The 15,530-nt window shown below is 33.6% G+C and overlaps 1 protein-coding gene across 3 annotated transcripts in view; it reads left to right on the forward strand.

Annotated features, from left to right (window-relative positions):
• The window catches only part of LOC108754689 (homeotic protein antennapedia), a 158,134-nt gene that overhangs the window by 105,849 nt on the left and 36,755 nt on the right, over nt 1–15,530 (forward strand). Inside the window, exon 1 of one of the 3 annotated variants that reach the window (XM_018497176.1) lies at nt 12,771–13,181. The exons of the other annotated variants lie outside the window; for them this stretch is intronic. The gene's annotated coding sequence lies outside the window, so the exon portion shown is untranslated. Of the gene's footprint in view, nt 1–12,770; nt 13,182–15,530 lie in introns of those variants that run through there. 3 annotated transcript variants of the gene reach the window in all.

A 15,530-nucleotide genomic window follows, 5' to 3' on the forward strand; every position in this document is an offset into this window, starting at 1 on the left:
TATTTTGGTAAATATTTAGTATTTTTCACATGAACTTATACTAAATCTACAAATATATAATTAGTAAAAGTATAATTTATTTGTTTTTATGTAAAGGCTTTAATATTCCAAAATAGAGGAAATTAAATTTTTTTTATATAAAAGAGTTACTAGTAAGTAAAATTTAAATATGTTATTTGATTATTAATAGGTACTTAAAAATTAATTACATTTTAGATAATTCAAACTATAAACATTAAATAATAGATAGAGTTAAACTCATTATATGCTAAGTAATACAAAAAGATGAAACGATGAGGATACTCAATGAAATGAAAATAATTTATTTTCAAATAATTGGATAAACGAACATTTTAACCATTTTAAATTTTCATTAGCATTAAGTTAATAATACAAAATAAAAAATTAATGTAAAATGGAAATAGCTAATAATTAAACGGAAATTAAAAGATATGAATACGAGCGAAAAACATAAATTAAGAACAATCAAAGAACAAGTAGAAAAAGTCTTATTAAAAGTTAGAAACATTAGCATTTATTTAAATATAAAAACAAATATAAAATGTCTGTTTTTAAGGTACAATAAATTGAGTCAATGATAGTCATAAAAATATTTATAACTAATTCTTTGTTCGGATATGAGAACAGTCAAATTTAATATGATAAAAATATAATCTAGTAAAAATGTCAAGTTGAATTTATATATATGTCCAATTGTCCAATGATATAGAAAAAAAAAATTTACAGTCACGATAATTATATATAGAATAGTTAGAAGTATTATATAATGAAATGAAAAATTGATATGAGAAATGTATCTAACAAGTATCATTAGCTTCTTATTTGTATCGAATATTACAGATGACTGTTTACAAATATTAATACAGAGATATATATTTTTATAAGATTGCAATATTATTTAAAATATATAATCAAAAACATATTCGAAAATTTAATGTAAAAAATATAAGTTTATTTAATGTGATACCTGTAAAAAGAAATTAAATCTTGTGAATAATTTTATAAGTTAATAGTAATTATTTTTTTATATTTATATATTATAATATTGGTTGCAAGAGAGCTTATGTTGATTGTTGGTTATTGCTTAGCACAATGTAAATAATATAACGACAACACATTAGCCTTTTTGTGTGTGCTTTATTAACATATCATACATGAGATAATCATATGCATGAAGATAATCACATCATTGATTATACGTATCATGCAGAATTACATTCTTCATTTTATTAATCAGCAGTTTTCTATTATACATGTTTTTACTTTTATTAAAATTTTTGTTGTATAATTATATTAAAAATACATTTGTGTTATATTTATATTATATTATAATATAAAATTGATATATAAGCCCAATGTTTCATTATCTTTGTAACATTTTTTCCAAGACTGTTGTAAAGATAATGGAACATTGATTTATATCATTTAATCTTAAAAATTCGAAAATTATTGCTTTTCCCGCCATATGAAGCAAAGCCCTCTACCCAATTTTGCTGGAACCCAAAGGTACTCGACCTTCCAGCAAAGTGCAGCAGATGGCGGTATAATTCCATCTCAAGGCCGCTACTCGCGCGTGGCAGCTGTTTCCGTGGTGCTGCCACCTTCTGCACCCCGCTTAAAATGAAGGTGGTACTGACCTGCGCATATCCCGCACCATCATAACACAGCTCGAACGCCATGGGTGCCGGCAAATTTATGACCCGTATCATGGCGCGGCATCTAAACGATTATTTGCCGTTAAACGTAAACGGCTTATAAAAACGAGCTTGTATAATAGAGTAAATATAGGCTTGGTGTTCAGACCATGATAAATTTATAGCTCCACTTATGAAGATTTTGTATTGGCTGACTGGCAGCACCAGTATTTAACCTTGAAAAGATGAATATTACTAAATTTCCTTCGTGAACAGATTTTTAAAAATTACTTTATTGGAATTACGTTTTTATAAAAAATAGATTGTGACTTATACATATAGTTAAAAAAGAAAATAAAAATTTATATGTATGTACAATATATACAAATGTACAATGCCAGTTTTATAAGGTAGTTACATTTTGCAACATTATGAATATACGAAGAATACAAAGAAGAATAATCCAAGGTGCGTTATTTTAATTTTGAAAAACCTGTTTTTAAAGAATTAGAGAAATTGAAAAAGATATTTTATATTTATTAAATTTGTTCTGAATATACAAAAATAATAAAATAAAAATAAAATATAATTTTTTAATATATAATTTTATGTTGATGCAATCAATTTTTTATTACTTTTAATAATATATTTTTAATAATGATTAACAATAAAATAGAATGAAATTATATTTCTCATATACAAATAGAACTAACCGTTAAATATGTTAAACGCATCGTTATTTTATTTAAATATGTCAATGTCGTTTCTCTCATTAAAAGTCAAAAATATGAAGGTCAAAAACATTAATCACTATTTAAATAACAAATTGCATGCAAATGTTTACTCTTTATTACTGCAGTCTATGAAAAATACCATTATAATTTGAAAATTATGCAAATTAAGTATTAATTTTCTTTATTTACAAAATAAAAAACTTTTTAAATACACTGAGAAAAAAATATTTTAAATTTCAATAAATATTTATTTGAATAGTACCAACTAAATATTTATTAAATATAAAAATATATTTATTTGGTACAAAAATCATTAATTTGATTTAACAATCACTTTTTTTTATTAAGTAAATATTTATTTATTGGAAGTAAATGTTTAGTTCAAATAAATATTTATTTAAATTTAAGCTATATTTTCTCAGCATATCTTTAATACTATAAGAGATTAAATTGTTATAAATGAAATAATTGAATGTGTCCATTAATTGATATATTTTATACTAATTTTATTTATGAATATTAATTAGAAGATAAATTTTCGTATTATATTGTAATATCGTATTGCTTTTCATTAATTTGGCAAACCACTTAGAAATTCTAGTCGTAGGGAAACCTCTTCATGTTCTATTCTTATATCTGTGGCATCTCGCAGTCGTGGACTTACATTAGTATAGCCTGACTCCAAGAAGATTTTAATTAAACCCGCCCTTCCAATGTTGCGTCTGATTGGATGAACTAATCCCATTCGTAGAAAATTTAGGGTTTCCTTTCTGAAAAGACAAACCCTTGAAAACACGTTAAAATTTTTTACGGCTTAGTAAGAAAATTATAAAACTTTGTATAGCCTAAATACAGTTTCATCATTTTAGAAAGTAAAATATTTGTTTCATAGAGAGATAATATTGTGCTTCAATATTTGTTTCATAGGGAGATAATATTCTGTTTGTCACCGTTATCAAATTTTTTATTAGTTTATGTTTTCAAGAAAAGAATTTCTTAAAGACGCTATTTGACTATATACATTATTATATTATGGAAATAATTTTTTTAAATTAGTTTCAAGTTAAATAAAACTTGAATTCATTATGTCGAATTTTATGTTATTTAATACTCACATGTTTAAAATTTTCCACCGTAACAGATTTCTTTAGAAAATTACAATGACTTTATTAGGGCTGTACTTTCTATGATGAGTACCTTTCTTAAATAAGTTATTTGATGAGAAGTTTTAGAAGGTCAGGCGAAGAAACATTTGGTTGTCTTACAGGAAGAAGTATCATGTGGGAGGAGTAGAAGAAAAGCACGTCATGAGAGAGGTTGACATCTAAATCTTGCTTTCCGTTTCACGCTGACTGCCCGCCCTTTTACTGGCTATGCTTAGAGCCAAAAGTCCCTTTCCTCCCTTTAGCTTTCGAAGGGGTGGATCCTCAAGAGTACACTCCACTCAAAAAATTAACAAATATTTATGATTATAATCTTTAAAATAGACTATCTCATATAATAATATGAGTTCTTCAAGAATGCTCTGTGTGTTGTCTTACAAAAATATAAACTTTGAATTAAACACGACGTTTTGTTATTTTTTTGCAAGAAATATTTTTTAAATATTATGCAAAAGAATTAAATTTTGTTTTAACTTTCCTAGGTTTTGAATCAATCTAGTGAGATTGGTTGAACGTGAAAATAGAAGAATGTAGATTCTCGCTTGAAGGACGTATTATGTATTCAGGCTCTTTTACGTAACGTGCCAGAACGACAATGCTTTTATATTTTTATGGCAGTGAAAGTTACAAGGGGCGAGACCGTGAAGGTATTCCCTTAAGTTTCACTGACAGTCGGAAAAACAAATTCAGCATAAAGGCGAGTTTCACTTTTGTTTCACAATTGTTTCATACAGGCAAAACTGATTCTCCACGAAAAAAATAGAAGAAAATTTGGAGACACAATGTTTCTCTTTGTTATAATCATTATACATCAGATTTTTTTTTGTGACAAACTTAGGACTTTATCAGAAAGCGAAAACGTTAATAACAGTGGCGTAATAAAACGGCTTATTCACAGAAAAAATGCTACGATTGCCACAACCGGAAATTATGATAATTTTTACCCATCAATACATTTGATTATGATAATCGTAAGATGAACATATCTTAATAGCCACAACCGTTAAGATATCCCAATCTTACAGTTATCACAATCGTGCTATAGTTCTTATAACTAAAAAATGTATCGATGGGCGACTTTTGGTCGTAACGTAGTCATTTTTTCTGTGTGTTTGTTTTTAATGTTGTTAAAGTGCATTGCACGCACGTGTCGAAATTGCTTAATAAAAATCTCGAAAAAAAATATATTACATATATTTATGATAAAAAATCGATTAGTATTTTATATACAGATATGTTTATTTAAAATTTAAAATATCCATAAAGCCAAGCAAAATTTGTAATTGTTATCTGACAAAAATTAATAAACTACACATAACACATTGCGCTCTAAATGCAATTTGAGATATGGATTTTTTTTTCCAAAAATATACTATTTTTCTATTTTGCGAATCTAGCGTGAATTCCATAGCTATTGATATCACTAGTCGCGAGTTTTCACGTAAAGCGCCGCCCATTCCACGAAATCGTGCACGTGTGCAACGCCGGATTCAGCTGCCTCGTTCGGTTCAGGAATGAATTATCGCCCGTTCGGGGCTGAGCTCTTTCATTTCCAGTCTACGCGGTAGTCCTATCCTTTTCTCTCCTCCTATCGGCCGAGGCTGCAGACAGCAACGCTTTTTTCTCATCCCTCTGCGCGATACCTCCCTCTATTCCTCTCTCCGTTTTCTTTTTCAATTTCCATCAGAGATATATCGTATCATTTTTGTTTCTCTATTATCTTTTATATGCTTGAATAATTCCTATCTGTATTATTTGTTATGTGCGTTTAATTTAGAATAATCATGGACATTATTTATGCTTTCTGTTGTCAATAACATTTTTTCTAAATAACATTTTTTATATGAATTTGTTTAATTTAACTTATTTTTTGCAAAATTGTTAAGATTCAGTATTTACAATAAACAATTCACATAATTAATGTTGTTATCAACACTTTTATGTTAAATTTGACAGTTGCATTATAATATAATCTTAAAAATATAGTACAATGAAAGGACTATATTATTTTCGCATTTTGCAAAGTTTTAAATTTTGTTACAATTATTATTATGAATAAAAAATAATTATAAAAATGTTAGAATACGTGTGTGTATACTATAAGATATTTGCACTTATTAACACAGTTATTTGATTGACGTAACTAAATTATTTAATTTGTATTACATGTAAGCCTTGAGGAAAACTTTCTAATTATTTTTCCGATCTGCGACGTGAAACCAATTTTCTCTTTGAAACTCATCCGGAGATTCGTCAATTCCTTTGAGAGTAGCTGAGATAAAGGGAAAAATTCATCAGATCCAGCGAAGCAACTTTCATTTTGATATTTGTTCCTGTCAGAAAACATCAGATACACGAACATACATACACATAAAAGTTGCTGTTACTGAACCTATAACCCCTTAACCGCATTCTACATCAGATTATTTTCTCACTTGAATTTGTACAAATATATTTTTAAAATTAGTTATTCTTTTTTGTCACGACGTCAAATATAACTCTGGGATTTAAAAATCCCAGAATTTAGAACTCTAATTATCTATTCCTCCGAATATTATGAATTTCAAATACGTACTTAAAAATATATGACATCAGTTAAATTAATTTACCAAAAAATCTAAAGTGAAGTAGAACAATCTTTAATTATGTTCACATTGAAGTTTTATATATATCTCGTATATACAGTTAAAAAAAGATAAATTTTTAATCGTTTAAAAACGTTTTTGGAAGGTAAATCTTTTGTAATTCGTTCAAAGAGAAATGGTATGTGAGGGTACTGGGGACACAATCAATTGGGTGTTTTCGTTTTGAACCGTGCTCCACGATCGAGGCATGAAAGAAGGCACGAGGAGGGTAAATTGGAATTCCGCGATGTGGAGGATGATGCTGCTCCGGTTGGCTGGGACGAAGGGGGGCATGCTGGAGTGCGAAAGAAGAAGGAAATCGACGGAGGAAAAAGGATAGAGAAGAAGAGTAGGGAGGAGTAGCATCCAAGGAATATTTACTGCCATCTTCTCCACCACTTACCCACAGATTCACTGCCTGAAGTTGTAAACACCTCTTAACTATATGGAGATAGTATCTCGGTTTCCCTCCTCGTGTGCCCTAAACTGTTACGTGGGTGTTGCGACTATCATTAATTAGATCATCATATGATTGCAACATGATATTTTTCTTAATCCATGTATCTTGTAACTTAAACACAATTCATATACATGAATTATCTGTAATACGGAGGGACACGGAAGCTGTTATATTTTGTTGTTGTTGTAAATCAATTATATAATACAATAGCATTGAACATAAAATACCACAGAGATAAAGCGTTCTCATTTTATATCGTAATAATCGTTTTTAATTAAAGTACAGCAGTATTGTTGAATCGACTTTCTACTATTTAATTTGCATATTGTGTATGTTATGTTTGTTAACGCTAGAACGACACCGATCGATGTGCTGCCGCCTGCTTGTAGTTTAGCATTCACCTGAACAAACGGTTTACATATTCATCAATGCTTGGATCAACATTTGTCGCACGGCGAAGAAATTTCGCATTTAAATGACCTTGCCTTGTGGTAAATTGAACGCGGCATGGCGGCTTCTTGTCCGTCGTGAAAATGTGACGTTTTATACGTGTATCGAGATACATCGCGATTTATATGTTCTGAACTTGACTCGCTTTCAAAACCGGTTTTGCGTTCCATCTTGCTTGATCGCGGATTATTCAATCGATAACTGTTTCTAAATTTATACATACACCTACTGAACTTTTAGCAACACTTTAAATGTAATTTATCAAAGACTCAACATGGCAAAAAAATGGCATACTAATTTATTGAAAATATGTAATACTGCCAAATAATTCAGAATAGATTCAACATAATTATGCTACATAAGAATATTGGAACACATATTAACTTTTTATTTCTCTATAATATAAAAATGTATTTACCGTTACATTATATACATGTTACATCTTAAAACGTTAATATTTCTTTAATATAATTAATTTTGTGAATATAAGAACTATGCGCCTCGTGGGAAATTACGACAAGTAGTTAAATATAATAAATAATAGTTAGCATCCATATTTTAATGAGATTATTCATCTCGCAAAAATAGAGCGTGCTTTGCCAGCTAAGAAACGGCAGCAGCGAAACAATGAGCTGATGCGCTCTCCGTGGCTGTAGATAGTGGAGACGTGGAGATATAGAACGAGAGAGACAAATAGAAGGAGACGGTGAAACCCACTAAATCAATACTCTGCCATCGCTCCAACTCTGGCTCATCCCCTCACCTACCCCCTTAGTCGCCCACCCCCGAGTCGTCAGCCCGCTTCTCTCTCCCGGCGTCCTCCTTCACCAGCGTTTCTCGGTTCCGTTCGTTCCACGCCACCCTTCGTTCCACCCCCGTCACGCTCTCGAAGCGAAACTTCTCTGGCTCCGCTTCCATGGGTTACTCCCGCAGAGAGTTTCCTCTACCATAGGGCTGAATTCTCCCTTATGTGTCAGTATAATCTACCCGATACTCACACGAGATGTCGGTGACGCGTGAAAAAAGTATATCCGTATATATACATTACACATACGCATTCTCTCATTTACAGCTATTTTGTTTTATTATTTTTTTCTTTTTTGTAAGAAAAATAATATTGGATGTTCATTTCGGTAATCTTCAAAATTTTTATATTTATTTTGTACCTATATGTACCTTTTATGTTGAGCGAAAATAAAATAGAACATCGTTGTTTACATATATATATATATATACATACAATTACTGCTCTACAACAATTAGTTGAATATATTAATGTTCAAAAAGTCTACATAATTGGGGTCTGTAAGTATATTCAGTTTTATAATTTTGTAATTTTAAAATGCAATTCTCGTAAAATATTTTAGAAGCGACTGTCGACGAGCCTCACTCTGCACGGATAACGGAAAAGCGATATCGCCACGTTGGCACGTAGACTGCAGATCCAAAAAGATACTTGCATGGAATTTTAATTCAAGACTACTTGAAAACGATGAAAACTCTAACAATTTTAAACTCTTTTATATTTCGTTGACGATAAAATATTTTGTATTAATTGCAATTTTATTGCAGATAAACATCGAAATCATAAAGATTAATAATCATTCACAAAATAGAGCGCAATGTGTTTCGTTTATACAATCTATTATACAACACAATATATTTTCAGCAAAAATATATATTGAGCAATTTTTTACGTGCAGCTTTTTGGAATCTACCAGTCTACAGTCTATTCATTTCTTTTAATGTTTAGTTATGCCAAAATTTGACGCGAAATACGAATTCTGTCTTATTTCGCGCTAGAATACGACAGGAGGAAAAAAAAACACCGATAGTCAATCAATTATCGGATAACAATGACATGGCAGATCAAGTTTCATTTTTTCAATTATCACGAAACTCTGTTTATTTCACGCGGAGATATCGACGCACATCGTCAACAAACTAGGTCATATAGTTCTAGTAGCATACACTTGTGCGACCACCCTGAACCATTTGCAAACGAATGCTGCTGGGTATATCTACGATCGTGAGATTGTACAGCTAGCTGCGTGGCCTATAAAAGAAGTAGAAGGAAGAAGAGATTACCGATTGTGAGAAGGGGCCTGCGTATGGGCGTTTGCGTGTATGCGACTGCCCAAGACGAGGGTACGGTAGTAGCCCCAATGCGTCTGCAATCGAGAGCTAACTGGACAAATAAACGGTTGGTTGCTTCTTACTGCTGACGATGTCGTCTCTCTGCTATTGATGGCGACTTCATCATATCCTGACTTATAACGTTGGAAATATATTGTATGTATACAGCAGACTTTGTCGTAAATTTGTCCAAAATATTATTCTTGTTACTAGTAAAATTAATTTTTGAAAAATCATTCTTCGACGATACAGTAATGTTTAATTATACATATAAGTTATGTCGGTCTTTTTAAATCGGGTTTGTCGCATATATATATATAAAACATAAACGGATGTTCAATAAGTAGCTCAAGATTTCGATTAATAACCAAGAAAATCCTGCTTTACTTGCTGCTTTTAAAAAGAATATCAACAAAAAGTCCAATTACACGGCCGGCAACTCCTGCTTTGTTTCACGGCCGGTGCCCGTTGGTTTATGCCTTCCCTCTCTTTATCTACTTCGCTGCTGTTCTTTAAATTTCTCTCGTTGTTTTTCTTTTCTTTCCTACCGACGTGCGAACTTTTGCTGCCTTGGTAGCTGCCTAGTTTGTGATTTCTCGATGTTACCTTCCAACGTTCTCAGCTCTCTCTACAACTTAGTGTCTCGTTAATTTCTTGCGATCCGTAAGACGATTACCGCACTTGTCCGAAAATTTAGCGTTTTCGATGTCCCTTAAATCTCTCGCAGTAAGTTAAACTTGCAGCTCAGCGTTCCGAAAATACGTACATACATCATAGATTCGCGTTCATTTCTTATAACATATATAGTTTTTACTTGAGAATATAATTTTGAAAAATTTTGGCACACACAATCATTCGTCATATAATTAATTTTAATTGTAAATAAGATATTCCTTTTTAAGCAGTAATCCATTTGATTCTACGATTACACAAATTGTGATGATAATATAAGATTTAATTTATCAAGTGTGATTAATACCCTTGTAAAATAACGTGTACTAATAAATAATATTTCGACGGAACAAAAACCGCATTTAATATTTATAACGTAACATTATTTGTATGCGCATTTTGCGTTCCGTATGTTTCACCGCAGCGTGCAATAGCTGTTCAGACTGCGTAACGTCATCAATTACCGCGTTCCGTAATAAGTCGTAATTGAATAATTAAATTCGTCAAAACTTTCAATCGGATTTGTTATTTTTATTGACAAACTACCACTATCTCGTGTCTCGTGATCCGTATAAAAATAAACATTTCGGAGTATCAATATGAAAGTTTTGAAAGATCAACGAATTTTTGCGGCAAGTTTATTATTTCAATAATAAAAAAAATAAATATTGATATACAGATAACATAAGCATAATCCAACTAGTGTATATTTCACTGTCACGTGTTTGCAACGCATCATTCTTCCGAAAAAAATATTTGAGCATTCTATCCGAGATCCGATTCGATGCTGGTAGTCGTCTGATAGGATTACGACTATCGTTGAAAGATTGACGGTCGAATCCGTCAGCCGTTTTCTACAGCATGGACGGATTTTCTGCAATTTTCTCTACGGCCTTCGGCACCGTAGGCCGTGCACGTTCCGAGGTTCGAAAGCTCGGCATTCAATTCGAATCGCGTACGTTTACAGTTGATGAAAGCTTGAATGAGTGGCACGTGGATACGTAGATGCGCGCGAGCATGGTGGTATCGTTAGCGTCAGCGATGCTATTTTCAGCGTTTCTGGGGGGGATTAAAATTAGTCGAACGAAGAAATAGATTTGTGATAGATATAGTTCTTTGAGTTTGGCTCACTCTCAACCGAATACATGCACGATAAATTAAATGATTAAACGTAATTCAATACCTTGACGAAAACAACTGTCGTATATCATCCTCTAATACGAAGATAGAAGACGAAATATATTACGTCCCAATTTTAATACGCATTGGGTGTCATCGTCACTACCATTAATCTCGAGTCTACTGTCACAATTCTAATTTAGGACGTGACTTATCACTTGTACTTCCAAACGTAGTAATGCAAAATTGAAGACTTTTAAATTCATTCAGCGTCCATCTGCAGTATTACATCAAAATCGTCTAGTTGGAATAACGTAACGTGAGAACACCCGACGAGGAGTCACCCGAGTCTACCCGATGTACCGTCCTTGTTGACGCAGAGAGAAGCTGCGTAACTGTACGGTATATATACGGTATATACGGTAGATGGCTTCGAGAGTGTCCCGCGGTGCCCCTCGAGTCTCCCGAAGACGGACGCAGGGGAGAAGGGACTTGGCGGTGCCGTACACAACCACCACCGACGCTAGATCACGGGGGCGTCAAGAGAAGCGAGAGCGGGCGGTAGGCCGAGGGGAGTACGGGTGTATCGGGGGAGTGAAGCTTAACGCATGTGCACAGGGCGCTTCGCGTCGCGGCGCTCCGGTCCCGCTGGTCGGAGGCTGCGAAACCGAGCGGGCGGAATTCGCGGATCAGAGTCGTCGCATCTCCCGCTTAAGATATACATCACCGCGGCACCATCCGCGGTTTTCCATGGGTATCGGCGAGCCGAGAACCGTCCCGACGCTGGCCGACACGCACCAAGCCGCGGTTAGGACTGTCAATCGTGGACGAGATGCTGCGCTCGGAGTACGCCCGGTGACGAATGATAACGTCCGAAATTACGATCTCTCGTGCGACGCGACACACGTGCGGTACACCTTCGAGTGCGACAGCGGGTCCGGAGGTTCCGCCGCGACGAGACAGCCGTACTCCGACTTGGCACGACGATCGAACACCAGTTAACAGAACCTGAAGAGTCGACGTTTATTTTCTTGGTAACTGTCTTTGTGAAGGCTTCCAGGATTATTCTGCTTTAACGCGAGCCGAAGCGACATATTGACGAGATCATCGAATGACTAGAGGGAAGTGTGATATCGCGAGAGGCTCCTCGCACGTATAAACATTCTCATTTATTGGCGATCCACGCACTGCTTCATCATTGATTTCCGCGCTGTATTTAAAAAAAAAACTAACTAAAACGCCGAAAAAATTAGTTTGGAAATCGAACTTCGATCGACTTCGTGGTAGTACCAAAGAAATGTTCCAAGACTACGTTTTACATTGTAGATCTTGGACGTTGTGACTCTTATAGGTCGACGTTGAACTGCAGCTTATTAAATATAGTGCACTGTTCATCGACTTTGCGCGAGCATTCTCCTCGTTATGTCGTGAAGAAATCTATCCAGTAATTCAAGCTTTTATCAGCAATTTCATCCGAGTGAAAGAGTGAGATAGACGAGGATAATTTCGAATGATCTAATCCGCCTTATGTTGCGCTAAGTCGGTTGCTCGCTTATTTTTTATCATTGTTCATCAGCAAACAGCTCTGTCAGCTAATAAACTATTGCGATTTGGCAATATCTTCTTAAGACAATCCGAATACGTAAGAACTTGAAGCAGTATCATTTGGGGCAAGTCAGAGTATCAAATAAACGTTCCAAGTATTTCGTGTGGCTCCTCGAGAGAGTTCGTAGGATTGTGTGCAAAGGTATCGCGAAGGCAAAGTGAGGAAAGGGTGATGGTGAATGGACTCACATGGTTACTCTATCCAATAGACAGTGAATCTGCTCGAAGGACACATGGTTCGTCGACGGTGTTGGATTTTTCTGATCCCACGCAGTTTCCGATTGTACCTGGCTCGGTGACTGTTGGCGAATCTGTTCGCTCTTCGTGGACAAAGACTTCCAAGAAGGTGGTGTGTGAAGGGAAGTACCAGCCACGACGGGGCCCAGCGCCGGGGCGGAGACAAGGCCCCCGGTGCAGGGAAGAAGCGAGGCAGGGGAAGAAGTCGAGTTTAGCGTAGCAGCAACGGCCCTGAAACTACAGGGGAGAACAACTACCCCCTTGAACAGGGGGGAAACTAGAAGGCGACCTCGCCGACGGAGGCGACGGAAAAAGAAGCGACGGAGGTGAGCGGATAGTTGAATGGCTTTAGCTGTATCTTGAATCGTTATTAACGACAAATCATTAACAATAATATCGCAGGAAACAATTTTATTGAAATATCAATCGTAGCATGAATTAAATTTAAGTGGAATTTTTAAAATGAAGAATGCAATTTTTAATCGTGTGTTCTATTAAAGGAAATTTATGATATTAACTTTTTAAACGTAACAGTTTGGTATAACTCAATAATTTAGAAAATCAAGAATGCTTGAATATAAACGGTCTAACTTATTACCATCAAAAACCGTTAATTTTCTGTAAAATGTATGTGTCAAAGCAATTAATAGAATTATGATAAATTGTAAAACAGTAAGAAATTAACGTTTTAATTAATATCGAATTATATGGTGTATAAAATTCTTCGAGTGTCACATTACAAAACCCATAATAGTCGATCAATGATTCTGCCACAATTCGTTATTCATTTCCGCGTATTCATCAAAATTTACGTGACTATTGATAAAACCCGGTGGACGACTAACAAAGTAATATCTATTTCAATTTTTTCGAGAAATTTTGGCTTTCTTTTCTAATCATTTTACACTAAATTATGTACAAGACAAAATATTATATACTTTTAGGATACATAATTGTTATGTATATATCAATAAGCATATAACTGACTCTGATTTTGAAACAAAAGATTAAAGAAACAAAAAGAAAAACCTCTCAATTATACAACTTATGCAATGTATAGAAATATCCAATATTATGAAATATACAATTATTCATATTAATTTCATTTAGTTCCCATTAATAAACGAATCTTGTCACATAGTACAACAGCTAATTTTTGTAAATATATATACCACGTTAAGTAAAATGAACTGAAGCAATTTGTAAACAAGATCGGTTAGTCGAAGATTAGGTTTTTAATACGATTAATGATGTGAAATTACATTTTCTGCGAAAAAGCCCTCTGATCAAGTCACGTATGAAGCGTGGAATATATCTGCACCGCTTGCTTGAAACGTTTGGTAATTCGCTAACCGCTCTTAAGTGTAATTGATGATGCAGTAGATTTCAAGGCGGCTTGTGCGGTCAATGCAAAAAACGCAGATTCCAATATTAACTGCAGTTTATCGAGTTTCTTATAGCGGCCTGACTGCCGGTCCTTTAAGCATTTAGTCCTGGCATTCTACAATGTACCTCAATTTCGTTTTTCTTCTGGTACGTCAACAAATTTAACGACATGTCGATCAGATATTTTCAAGACGTGTATAGTACGTGAGAAATTAAAAAAAAAAGTAGAATATTTTCTTTTATCTTTTAATTGGCCTAAACAAGGAGGTTTTTATGACAGTTTTTTAAAAATATTATTACGTCGATATGTTACAACTTATTATCTTTACTTTTTAAATACTCAAAGATATACACCGATTTAAACTTGCCAGTTATCCTATACAATTACATATATTATTTCTATCGAAATAATTTTTAGTTTTTGTGATAAAATATAACGTAATTCATTGATAAATAATGTACTATAATTCCAAAATTATACTGATTTTCAGAATTTATTTAAGACGTACGTATAAAATATTTATCTATTTCATTCAAAATTAAAATTTAATGTAAATAGCTCTAATGAATAACAATTCAAATTAAGATAATAAGATTATCAAGCCCCGCAAGATGTCGATATAAACGAACTATTTATTAATATTGTAAATACCATTATTACAGTGAGATGTAAATCTAAAATATTAGTAACAAACGTTTTGATTCCTCAAATATCGGTCATCGTTAGTGTAAATTTGAAACTTGCTATCTAATTATCTTCCAAATATGAAGCGCCTAATCATACGTACAAAAAATTCAACGATTTAAACTAAATAGATAGAAACTATAAATACGTGTAGCATGTATTTTTCGTAGAGCTTATCTATTAGTTAGTGGAGTACAAAATTAAATTAATTATATATTTAAAATATTTAAAATACAATCAATTTCTTATTTACCATCGATCATGTATCGGCCTAGGAAAAAAAGTAACGTCAGCAATAACTAATATACGACATTAATGTGTTTTTTTCTGCATCTTCAACTGCCGACATTGCGATATTTCTCTCACTGTGTTATTTTTTCCGCCGAAACATCGGCGTCAAAAAAGGGCTTGGGGTTCTACGCCGATAGAATTCTTATCCCTAAAAGCAACGACGCTGGTTGGCCGTGGTTCCCCTCGCTCATATTACGTCCCTTCCGTTCACGAATGAAGGGAGGAGGAAGAGGCAGCCAGTACAGGGGCAGGCAGGGGGCCTCGTCGAGGCAGGAAATGAAGGGAGTAGTCTGGGGTGATAGGAAAATTTGAT

The sequence above is a fragment of the Trachymyrmex septentrionalis genome, unplaced genomic scaffold (genome assembly GCF_001594115.1).
Source record: "Trachymyrmex septentrionalis isolate Tsep2-gDNA-1 unplaced genomic scaffold, Tsep1.0 scaffold80, whole genome shotgun sequence".
Taxonomy (NCBI): domain Eukaryota; kingdom Metazoa; phylum Arthropoda; class Insecta; order Hymenoptera; family Formicidae; genus Trachymyrmex; species Trachymyrmex septentrionalis.